This window comes from Choloepus didactylus, assembly GCF_015220235.1.
Source record: "Choloepus didactylus isolate mChoDid1 chromosome 23 unlocalized genomic scaffold, mChoDid1.pri SUPER_23_unloc1, whole genome shotgun sequence".
In the NCBI taxonomy this organism is placed as follows: domain Eukaryota; kingdom Metazoa; phylum Chordata; class Mammalia; order Pilosa; family Megalonychidae; genus Choloepus; species Choloepus didactylus.
Window position 1 is genome coordinate 3901108 of NW_023637590.1, and position 10153 is coordinate 3911260.

Consider the following 10153-nt stretch of genomic DNA (forward strand, 5'->3'; position numbering starts at 1 on the left):
CGGGGGCTGCGCCTCACCCCCACCTCCATGGAGACCCGCACGTGGAGGGGGAGAGACCGCTCCATTGCAGGGCTTCGTGGCAGAGCTCCAGGTGCCCACCTTAAAAAGTGACTCGCATTCGTCTTAGCGGCGTTAGATAAATAAAGTCGGAAAGCCGCAGCCAGGGCGCAGGCGTGCGCTCAGTGTGGGATTTACACCCGGGACCCAGCCGGACCCAGCACCCACCCGAGCCCAGCACCGCCCCAGGGGAGGTGGGGACGTGGGGGGCGGGACCCGGGGAGACTGAGACCGGGAGAGGGAGGGAGGGTCTCAGGAGGGGGGCTGTAGAGGTGGAGGTGGGAGCTGGTAGGCGGGGATTCCAGAGGGGTGGGACGCGGGGAGGCCGGCACCTGGGGGCGGGGCCTGGAGAGGGCGGGGCCTGTGGAGGGAGGGGTCTGGGTGGGAGGGACTTGGAAAGGGAGGGGCTTGGAGAGGCTGGGACAGGAGGGGCTTGGGGAGGAGCTTATGATGGAGAGTTGGAGGGAGGGACTTTGGAGGGAGGAGCTTGTGGAGGGAGGAGTCTGGGTGGGAGGGACTTGGAAAGGGAGGGGCTTGAGGAGGCCAGGGCCTGGGGGAGGGGCTGGGGGAGGGGCCTGTGGAGAGAGGGGCTTGAGGAAGGAGGGGTTTGGGGAGGCGGTGGAGACCTGAGTCTGGACCCCGCTGTGCCCCGGCGTGTCCTGCCGCCCTGAGCTCGTTCCCGGCGGGCTCACTGGGCTGACAGCCCCGCAGCCAGAGGCCTGCCCTGGTCCCGCCGCTGTCCCAAAGCCGGGACGTGTGCTCCACTCGTGTCTGTGGGGAGGACGGTGGGCCCCCGCCTGATGCACACTAGGCCAGAAGACCCCCTGGTGCCCCACTTGGGGAGGGGGCGGCAAGGCCCGTTTCACCTGTGGACATGGGGGCATGAAGGAGTCAGGAGGGAGAGGACGGGGCTCGCCCAGATCCATTCACTAGGAAGTCCCCCAGGTGCCTCAGGCCCCCCCAGCCCTCCCCAGCACTCCTCCGCTTTCCACGCACCCCCCCATCCACCCTTCCAGAAAGTCGGGAGGCCTGCCTTCCTGATCCCACCCAGCCTGGCCAGGAGCAGGGGCCGACTGTGGGGACCCCCTTGCGGGCTGTGGGCCAGGTGGTGCTGCAGGCTGGCTCGGCCCTCCCTGGGCTTCTGCACCTGCCAGAGCAGCTGGGCGCCGACCCCACGTAGCCCCTGCGCTGGCCCCCCGCCGGGCCGAGTCGTCCTCGCTGCCAGGCCCCTGGGAGGAGGGGCAGCAAGGGGCCCGGGTGGGGTGGGGGACACCAGATCCTGGGCCGCCGGCCTGGAGGCTGGAGAGAGGAGGAATTCCAAAAGGAGGGAGGACGCAAGGCCTGGAGAAAATACAGCATGGGGACATTTTTATGGAGTAGGAAATGACGCACTCAGGGTCTACTCCCAAGAATGGCCTTGTGCACGCACATGCATGTCCCTGTCTGTGCATGTGGGTGGGTGTGGGGCAGCTGTGCCCATGTCTGGGCACGTGGAGGGGTGTGGACACCCATGACGTGTGTGCACGGGCGTGTCACAGGCTGGCAAGAAATACACCCAAATGTCAGTTGTGGCTTTCCGGCCTGGGTGCTGGGATTTCAGACCCGTTATTCTCTCCGATAACCATTTCTGTTTTCATCGATTTGTCTACAGAGAACATGAGGCAGTTTTAAAGTCAGAAACTGACCAACTTTTTCAGAGCACAATGTGGTGTCAAAGTAGAAGCAAAATGGGGGAGGCCTGGGCAGTCCAGCCTGAGACATGTGGACCCGAGAGTGGGGTGAGGCCGGGAGGAACCCTGCAGGCTCATATAGCACCCCCAGACCCCCAGCCTCTGGGCTGCACCTGTCCCCAGGGGTCCTCCTGACCTGCCCACCAGGCAGCCCCTCCGGTCACTCCAGACCCTCCAATGGCCCCCAGGACAGGGACCCCAACTTCCCCTTCAGCCCCTACTGGCCGGTAGCACCTGGGTGGGGCGAGGACCCCCAGCTGTCCTGCCGGGCCCCCTTCCCACCAGCTCCCTCTACAGGCAGACCCCGGGAATTTGACCTGTCTCGTTCCCTGGGGCAGCTGCCCGCTGGCCTGACCCTCCCGGCTGGGGGTCCCCGGGTGGGTTGCAGACCCAAGGCCCCCGGCCGTGCCCTCCAGACCACCTCCTTGCTCTCCGGCCCCCACACGTGCGTTTAAACATTCACCAGAGGACCGGGAGCCCCATCTGCGCTGCTCCTGCGCTAACGCGATCTGCGCACCCTCAGCCTCGCGGGGCCCCCAGCCTGCAGGGGCACCCCTGTCTGCGCAGGGCCAGGGAGGCCGCGGGGTCCAAGGTCACACAGGGCGCAGGGGGAAGTCCATGCTCCGCCGCAGGGGCCCGGAGCAGACGCGCGTCAGGGGGGCGTTGTCCCGCCGTCCGGGGGGCGCGTGCATCCGGGCTCCAAGCCCCGGGGTGAGCGGGGGAGCCGCCAGCACCGCCCCTCCCCGCATAGCCGACTCTCAGGTGGGTGCTGGGTGGAGGCCTTGACCCGCCGTCCGCCGCGCTCGGGACAGAACAGGCGTCAGGAGACCTTGACCTCCAGGTACGTCAGAGGCACCCTGCGGAGGCCGCGCCCCAGGGCCCTGCTATCACCCATCGCAAGATAAGCCACGGGGTTGTTTTACGGCATTGGGTAAAAAAAAAAAAAGGTACACCCCTTTTTTTTTAAAACTTTTTATTTCAGGAGCATGCATCCAACTCAAAATTCCCCATTTTAACCACGTTCAAGTGTACAATTCAGTCGCATTAATTGCATTCCCAATATTGTGCTACCAGCACCATCACCCATGCCCGACTTTGTCATCGCCCCAAAAGGAAAACTGTGCACCGGTTGAGCAATAGCTCCCCATCCCCTTCCCTCCCACCCCGGTCCCCGAAACCTCCTACCTGTCTCTATGAACGCTGCTTATTCCAGGTATTTCGTATACCCAGGATCATGCATACTAGTCTTTTTGTGCCTGGCTTATTTTGCTCAATCTGCATGATAGATTCTTGGTACAAGATCAATCGGTCCAGACATATGAACCTAATAAAAGGGCAGCATTGCCCGAGCCCAGAGCTTCCGGGCTCTGGAAGTGGCTCCCCCGGGGCCGGGCTCTCAGTCCCTGTTGCTAATGCCAGGGAGGGGCTCGTGTTGTCACCGCGCAGACCCCTGCCCTGCTCCGGGCCCAGTGCTCCCCTGAGGGGGACGGTAGAGTCTTTCTTATTAGGAGCCTTGGCTCTGACTCCTGCCAAGGGGTCAGAGGTCAGGACCCAGGGAGAGACCCCAGCCCAGTGACCTAAGCCCATGGGAGACCACATCTGTTCTCACCTGTTCTGGTTTGCTAATGCTGCCTTTTCACAAAACACCAGAAATGATTGGCTTTTATAAAGGGGATTTATTTGGTTTTTACAGTCCTAAGGTCATAAAGTGTCCAAGGTAACACATCAGCAATCGGGTACCTTCACTGGAGGATGGCCAGTGGTGTCCGGAAAACCTCTGTTAGCTGGGAAGGCACGTGGCTGGTGTCTGCTCCAAGTTTCGGTTTCAAAATTGCTTTCTCCCAGGATGTTCCTCTCTAGGCTGCAGTTCCTCAAAAATGTCACTCTTACTTGCTCTTGGGGTGTTTGTTCTGTCTCTCTTAGCTTCTCCGGAGCAAAAGTCTGCTTTCAAAAGCCGTCTCCAAAATGTCTCTGTAAGCTGCAGCTCCTGTGCATTCTTCAACATGTCCTTCTTGGCTGTGGCAAGCTCACTCCTTCTGTCTGAGCTTATATAGTGCTCCAGTAAACTAATCAAGGCCCACGCTGAATGGGTGGGGCCACATCTCCATGGAAACACTCAAAGAATTACGATCTAATCAACACTGATACGTCTGCCCACTCAAGATTGCATCAAATATAATGGTGTCTTGGGGGACATAATACATTCAAACTGGCACCCCACCCCACCCAGGGACTCCCCCCCCACTGGGCTCTGACCCCCGGGGAAGGCTGTGGCTGACACCTCTGATTCTGGGACCAGGACTGAGGGGGGCTGATCCCTGCACTGCGGGGGCAAGTGGGGGTCCCAGTGGTAACCGAGAAACTACGAGTTAACAAATGATTATGATTACTGAATCATTATATAGACTTTTTCTTTCTAAATTGTAGAACAGGCAGCAGGTCACACCTGAAGTGACTGAAACTCAGGTGGCCTCACCTCTGCTTTGTTACCTTGTCCCCATTTATACTTATTTTTGTGATGGCAGCAACTCCACCCCCCTTTACTGAATCCATAAAAACCTTGTACCCCTTAGACTCGGGAGATGGATTTTTGGGCCAATGGGCCGTCTGCTCTCCTCCTTCGTGCGTAGCATGAAACTTTCTCCCTTTGACACCCGGTGCCACGGATTGGCTGTTGTGTGCATTGGGCAGAGAACCCACCGCTTTTGTCCAGTATCAATCTGGCAACCGAGAAGATACAAAGATTCCTAAGACACCAGCCTGAGTCCGACTGCCCGAGGTTCTGGAGGCCCGGCAGGGCGGCCCAACGCGGCCATCGAGCCTTTTGCGGCTGCTAGATTTTTAGTCCAGAGGCTCGGCAGGCAGGTTTCCTTCTGCTCCTGCCGCACTCCAGAGCCTGGGTGCCTTAAAGAGCTTCAAAGAGAGAGTTTCTGGGCCCGTTTAACTGTTAACTGACTTGTTACCTAGGTAAAGTAAGTGTCTGATGCCTGTTTAATTGTTAATTGGTATGTTCAGTCTAGTCATTAACCAGTGTGTTACTTAAACACGTAGTAAGTGTTAAGCATCTGTTGATACTTGTTAGTGGGCGTGTTACTGCATGTGTATCGTTCAGGTGTTTTAATTGGTTATGGATTTCAGAAATTCTTTAAAATGGGAAATTCTAATTCTAACGGCATTCCTGAAATATAGAACTTTGGGCTGTATTTTGAGAAGTTGGAAAGATTTTAGTTACAAGCCCCCCACTCCACCAAAAAAGTTTATTTCTGTAACACAGTCTGGTCCCAATACGATTTAGAATCAGAAATGGCCTGAGAACGGCCCTATGGAAAAGAATGCCGTGTTAGAGTCGCTCTGCAAGAGAGAGCAGAAGTGGGGCGAGATGACGTTGTACAAGAAGTTAGGATTTAACAAACGGTTGTCACTACTGAATCCTTACGCTGATATTTCTTTTTACTTTCTAGCGCATTCGAACAGCCAGAAGGAAACACCTGACACTGCTGAACCCTAACCTGCTGCCTTGATCTTTGATATCGACTGTATAACTATATAGCCTTTATCTTGAGACCTTGTGATTGTGAAAACCTAGTGACTAACACCCCCATTATCTGGTTTTTCATCTTTAGAGCCTTATAATCACAAAGGCAACCCCTAATGTGGAAGGAACTTGAATCAGCTCAGAACTAACTATTGACTAGTTCTTGTAATGGTGAGCTTGCTTCTAGCGCGCTTCCACTCCTTGACGTCTGCTAATCGTTTCTGCTTATACTTGTAACTGGGATGGTAACAATGCCGTCTCCCCTTGTTTGAATGCATAAAAACCTTGAAACCCCTAGACTCGGGGAGACAGATTTTTGGCCAATAGACCATCTGCAATTAACTCTTTCTCTCCTTGAAACTCTGGGGTCTCAGGAATTGGTCATTTGAACACATCAGGCAGAGAAACCACCGCTGCTCATCAGTATCAGTGCATGTTCAATCCTTTGTCTCTCCCAACATTCAACATTGAGAAAATGTAAGATTTTACCTGTGAAGGTTAGCAGCTGCCTCCACCCTGTAACTGAGGGGCCAGTAGATCAGGAGAGGAGGAAGTTCCCCACCTCCTCCTCCTCCGTGTGCCCCTTTATCGGTAAAAGACCCCGAGATACACGGTCGCCCCCTCCGGTACCTGCCAGGGCCCCCGGTCGGGCCACAGCTGCTCTCCACAACCAGCAGCAGAGCCGCCACCAGACTCCTACCCCACAGGAGCCTGTGGGAGGAGACGAACCCGGAGGCCCGAGAAGATCCCTAACAGTCAAGCACACTGGAAAAGATGAGAGTACAGTTCAAGTTAGCGAGTTTTGTATTTCTATGTTTCTGGTTTTTGCACGTGTAACTTTCTGTTTGTGTCTGTTTGTGCCATGTATGTTTTCCTACTTCTGGATGGTAACACCAAATTGGCAAATAGACATTCTTAAAAGAGCTCTATCCGAATTGCTTAAAGATTAATGAGTGGAGGTGTGATTGGCTGTTATGCACGTCAGATGGAGAACCCATTGCTTTTGTTCAGTGTCAGAAGCCAGAGGGAGGCTGCGAGCCCACTCCCCAGTGGACGAACTCTCCCTCGGCCAGAGGGTGGAGGTGGGGGTTTGGGGGTGCCTGGACCCTGCCCCTAGTGGCTTTATAGAGCCCCAGCTCTCCCTCCCCCAGCCAGGCTCCTCGTCGTCTCAGCTCAGCTGTCACTCACCCCTGCTGGGGAGGACCCCAGCCCCGAGATCCCACCTGCTGGGCACACATGGGCAGCCAGGCCACACCTGTCGGCCAACACTCCTCACTCCCGATGGGCCAGGCTGGGGACACTGGACACTCCAGGGGCTGCCCCTTCAGGGTGTGGCGGGCGTGGGGTCAAGTCCCTGTGGGCAAGGGGCTGGGAGCCCGGAAGGCATGGGGCCACTTTCATCTTGTTCAAAGCCTCGGAGAGTTGGGTCCATCTTCAGGCCGCCCCCCAGGGCACCCAGGACCACACTGAGACCACGGCTTTGTCTTTTCTTTCACTCCGCACACGCAGCCCTTCCTTACAAAGTCACATGTGCAGCTGGAGACACAAAGCCCAAAGCAGACAGAAGGGTGTGACGTAACAAGCACCTGGAGAGACCACCAGACAGGCCTCGATGTGGGGTTCCCTGAGCCCCCCCAGCCCTGCCAGGTGCAGGCCTGCCCCGTGGCCTGGGGAGGGGACGATGAGGCCAAGTGGCTCCCCAGGAGGTGCCACAAAGTGGGCCCTGGCCTTGCTCCTGGGGAGGGCTCCACCCCACTATGCATGATGATGGGGGCTGGGGAGAACCCCACTCTGAGCTGGGATGCCACATGCCCCTCAGCTCATCTCACACAGAAGGGGAACAGCCGGGCAGGGGCCAGGCCACCCTGGGCAGCTGGCCCAGTGTCACCAGGTGTCCTTGCTGCATGCCGCATGCCCTCTGACGTTCTGCCCAGAGCACAGCCCCCTTTGCTGGAGGGGTCAGGCCCCCAGACTCACAGAGTGGGGGCTCCCCGAGGGAGGGGCTCCAGGGGGCCACAAGCCTCCACCCTGGAATGTTCCTGCCTCAGATTCTGCCAGGACCTGTGAGACCCCCTGATGAGGCCACGGAGACCCTGTGTGGTAGAGTTTGAATCACGTCCCCCCCAAATGTGTGGAAGCCCCTGCTCCCCAGAGCCCCAGAACTTGGAAACAGGGTCATTGCAGATGGAAGCGGACACATGAAAACGAGGTCATACTGGAGCCAATATGAGAAGACGGAATTTGGACACAGACAGATAGACAGAGGGGAGGATGAAACATTGCTGTTGTTTGAAGCCTCCCGGGACCCCATGGCACTCCTGAAGCTGGGGACCCCACAGGAAGCCTCTGAGGGGCAAGGCCGGGTCCACATGCATTAGTCCAGCCCCCTCTGTCCCTAAGCTGCGGTCCTTCTGGCTCGGCCCCCTCTAAGGCCTGTGCCTGTCCTGGCCCCGGCCTGCAGCAAATCCTGTGGACCAGCCACAGATCCGAGCCGTGGAGACGGCAGACGGCAGCTCCGGGGCCAGGAACCTGCTGTGGGCCCTTGGGCAAGTCGCTCCTGCTCGCTGAGCCTCAGTTTCCCCTGCAGAAAGCGTGGCAGCTATCACAACTCCCGCCCGGGAGACTGTTGTATCTAGATCCCACCTAATTTTACAAGGAAAGACTCCGGTGGGAACCTAACTGCCTTTCCTTACACATGCATCGAAGGTGATTATATAAAGCGGTTAGCGTGGTAAAGTGTGATTGTTTTCATGTAAACACAGTAGAGTCTAGAATAGAGTAGACAGGCTTAACTTCTGGAAATGCAATCATATTTTACTAGCTCTGGGAGAAATGCATAAAACTACATAGCTGAGTCGAGCTCGAGGAGAGCGTGCGAACGCCGGCCGGTTTGTGGAGTGGATCACGGGGTAATGTGCCAGAGAGGGGATTTACGTGCAGGCGAGCAAATGTCAGCACACACTTGGTGCAAACTGGTAACTGGAAGACAAGCACAGTATTTCACAAATGTGAATGAATTCCTCTGGGAGCGGGGAGAGCGTATATATCCGTGAAAACGGGCTCAGAGCAAGCAGCGAAATGTAACAAATCAGAATGTTACAAATGTAACATGGCCACGCTTTGGGGAGACAAACAAATATTTCAGGAAATATGGGTAAGAAGCACACGGCAAAAAAATAACTTTGACAGAGCTCCAATGTCATAGTCACTGCTGAACTAAAAACAGATCTTTCACCGAGTATTAGTACAGAGCAGACAAGAGGTGGAAATGGAAAAATTTCTGAGCGAAGGTGGTTGAGGGAGAGGGGGCCGTGACGAGCAGCAAAAATGAGTCTGCAAGTTGTGAGGCTCGAATCTGCCACCTGGACCTGGCTGGAAGCGTTGCAGCCACTTTGTGCTCTGAGGTCCTTCACTTCCTTCCTGCTGATCGGCCCAACCTCTGGGGTGACCAGCAGCCGGGGGCCCCTGTTTTGGCTGCATCTGCTGAGGACCACCCATCCTGGACCCCATTCCGCATCCTGAGCTGGAGGACAGGCAGACCCCTCCCCACATCTGCCCGGGTGGGCATTCCCCTGCAGCCCACCTTCCAGTGGACCCTGACAGACCCCTGCAAGCATCTGCTGGCCATTTTTAAATGAGCACCGGTGGCCGGACAGCTGCTGCACCGGGAGGTTGGCACAGTTGTGGCTAACTGCCGAGGTTCCCAGCAGGGCACAGAATCCTTCTTAGCAACGATGGAGCCTGTGAAATACCCTCAGTTTATTTATTTAGTCTGCACCCTGCCTCTTTTATCCTCTCCTCTTACCATCCCAGTCTGAGTTTGCAGCGGCTGCTGTAACAAACAGCACGGCCGGCTTGGCTGGAGTGACAGGAGTTCACTGACTCCGGGTTTGGAGGCTGGGAGTCCGATATCAGGGTGCTGGAGCTGGGCCTTCCGGGACGTCGTAGCATGCTGGGGGTGGCTTGCCGGGGATCTCCGCCTCCAACGCTTGGTGACCCGTCTCTGGCTTCTGGTCTGTGCACAAATTCCCCTTGTTTGTCGGACTCCAGGCACACTGGATGAATCCCGCGCTGCTTCCGTTTGGCCTCATCTTCATAGAACCTGCACAGATCCCATTTACAGATGGAGTCACACCTCGAGGCCCCGGCTTAGGCTGAACCTTATCTCTGTGGGGTCAGTGATTCCATCTGCTGGGGGCTCGCCATGGCCTCCGGGCCCCTGCCAAGCGCATCCTTGAAGCAAAGGCTGGGATTCTCAGCCTTTTCCTTTTAAACGGTTTTTTATGGTGGTAGCGTCTCTACAACGTAACATATCCACGTTAACCACTTCCTAGTGCCCAACTCAGTGGCGTTAATCACGTTCTCACCCTCGGGCCACTGTCACCAGCATCCATGACCAAAGCTTTTCCATCACCCCAAAGAGAAACTCAGCGCCCACTAAGCGAGAGCCCCCGCTCCGCGCGCCCACTCCCGCCCCTGGCGCCCTGGAACCTCCTTCCGTCTCCAGAGCCTCCCTCGGCGGAGAGGACGAGACTGGGGGAGGCTGGGGGGAGGAGGGAGGAACGGGGGTGGGTGTGGGTGTGGGTGTGTGCCGGGGAGATGAGCGGAGCCGGGGACGCCCCCTTAACCGAGAGCGGGCGCGGGGGCACTCCCCAGGACCGACCTCCCCACCTGCGGGGCCGGGGGCCCGGCAATCACGTGCAGGGAGGATCCAGGCGCCAGGTGCGGGTGCCGCAGGCGGGCGGGCTCCGGTCCCCCCCGGGCAGCCTGGGGCACCGCACCCGGGGGAGAAGACCGCGCACCACGAACGCGGGGGTGCACGACAGGAAGG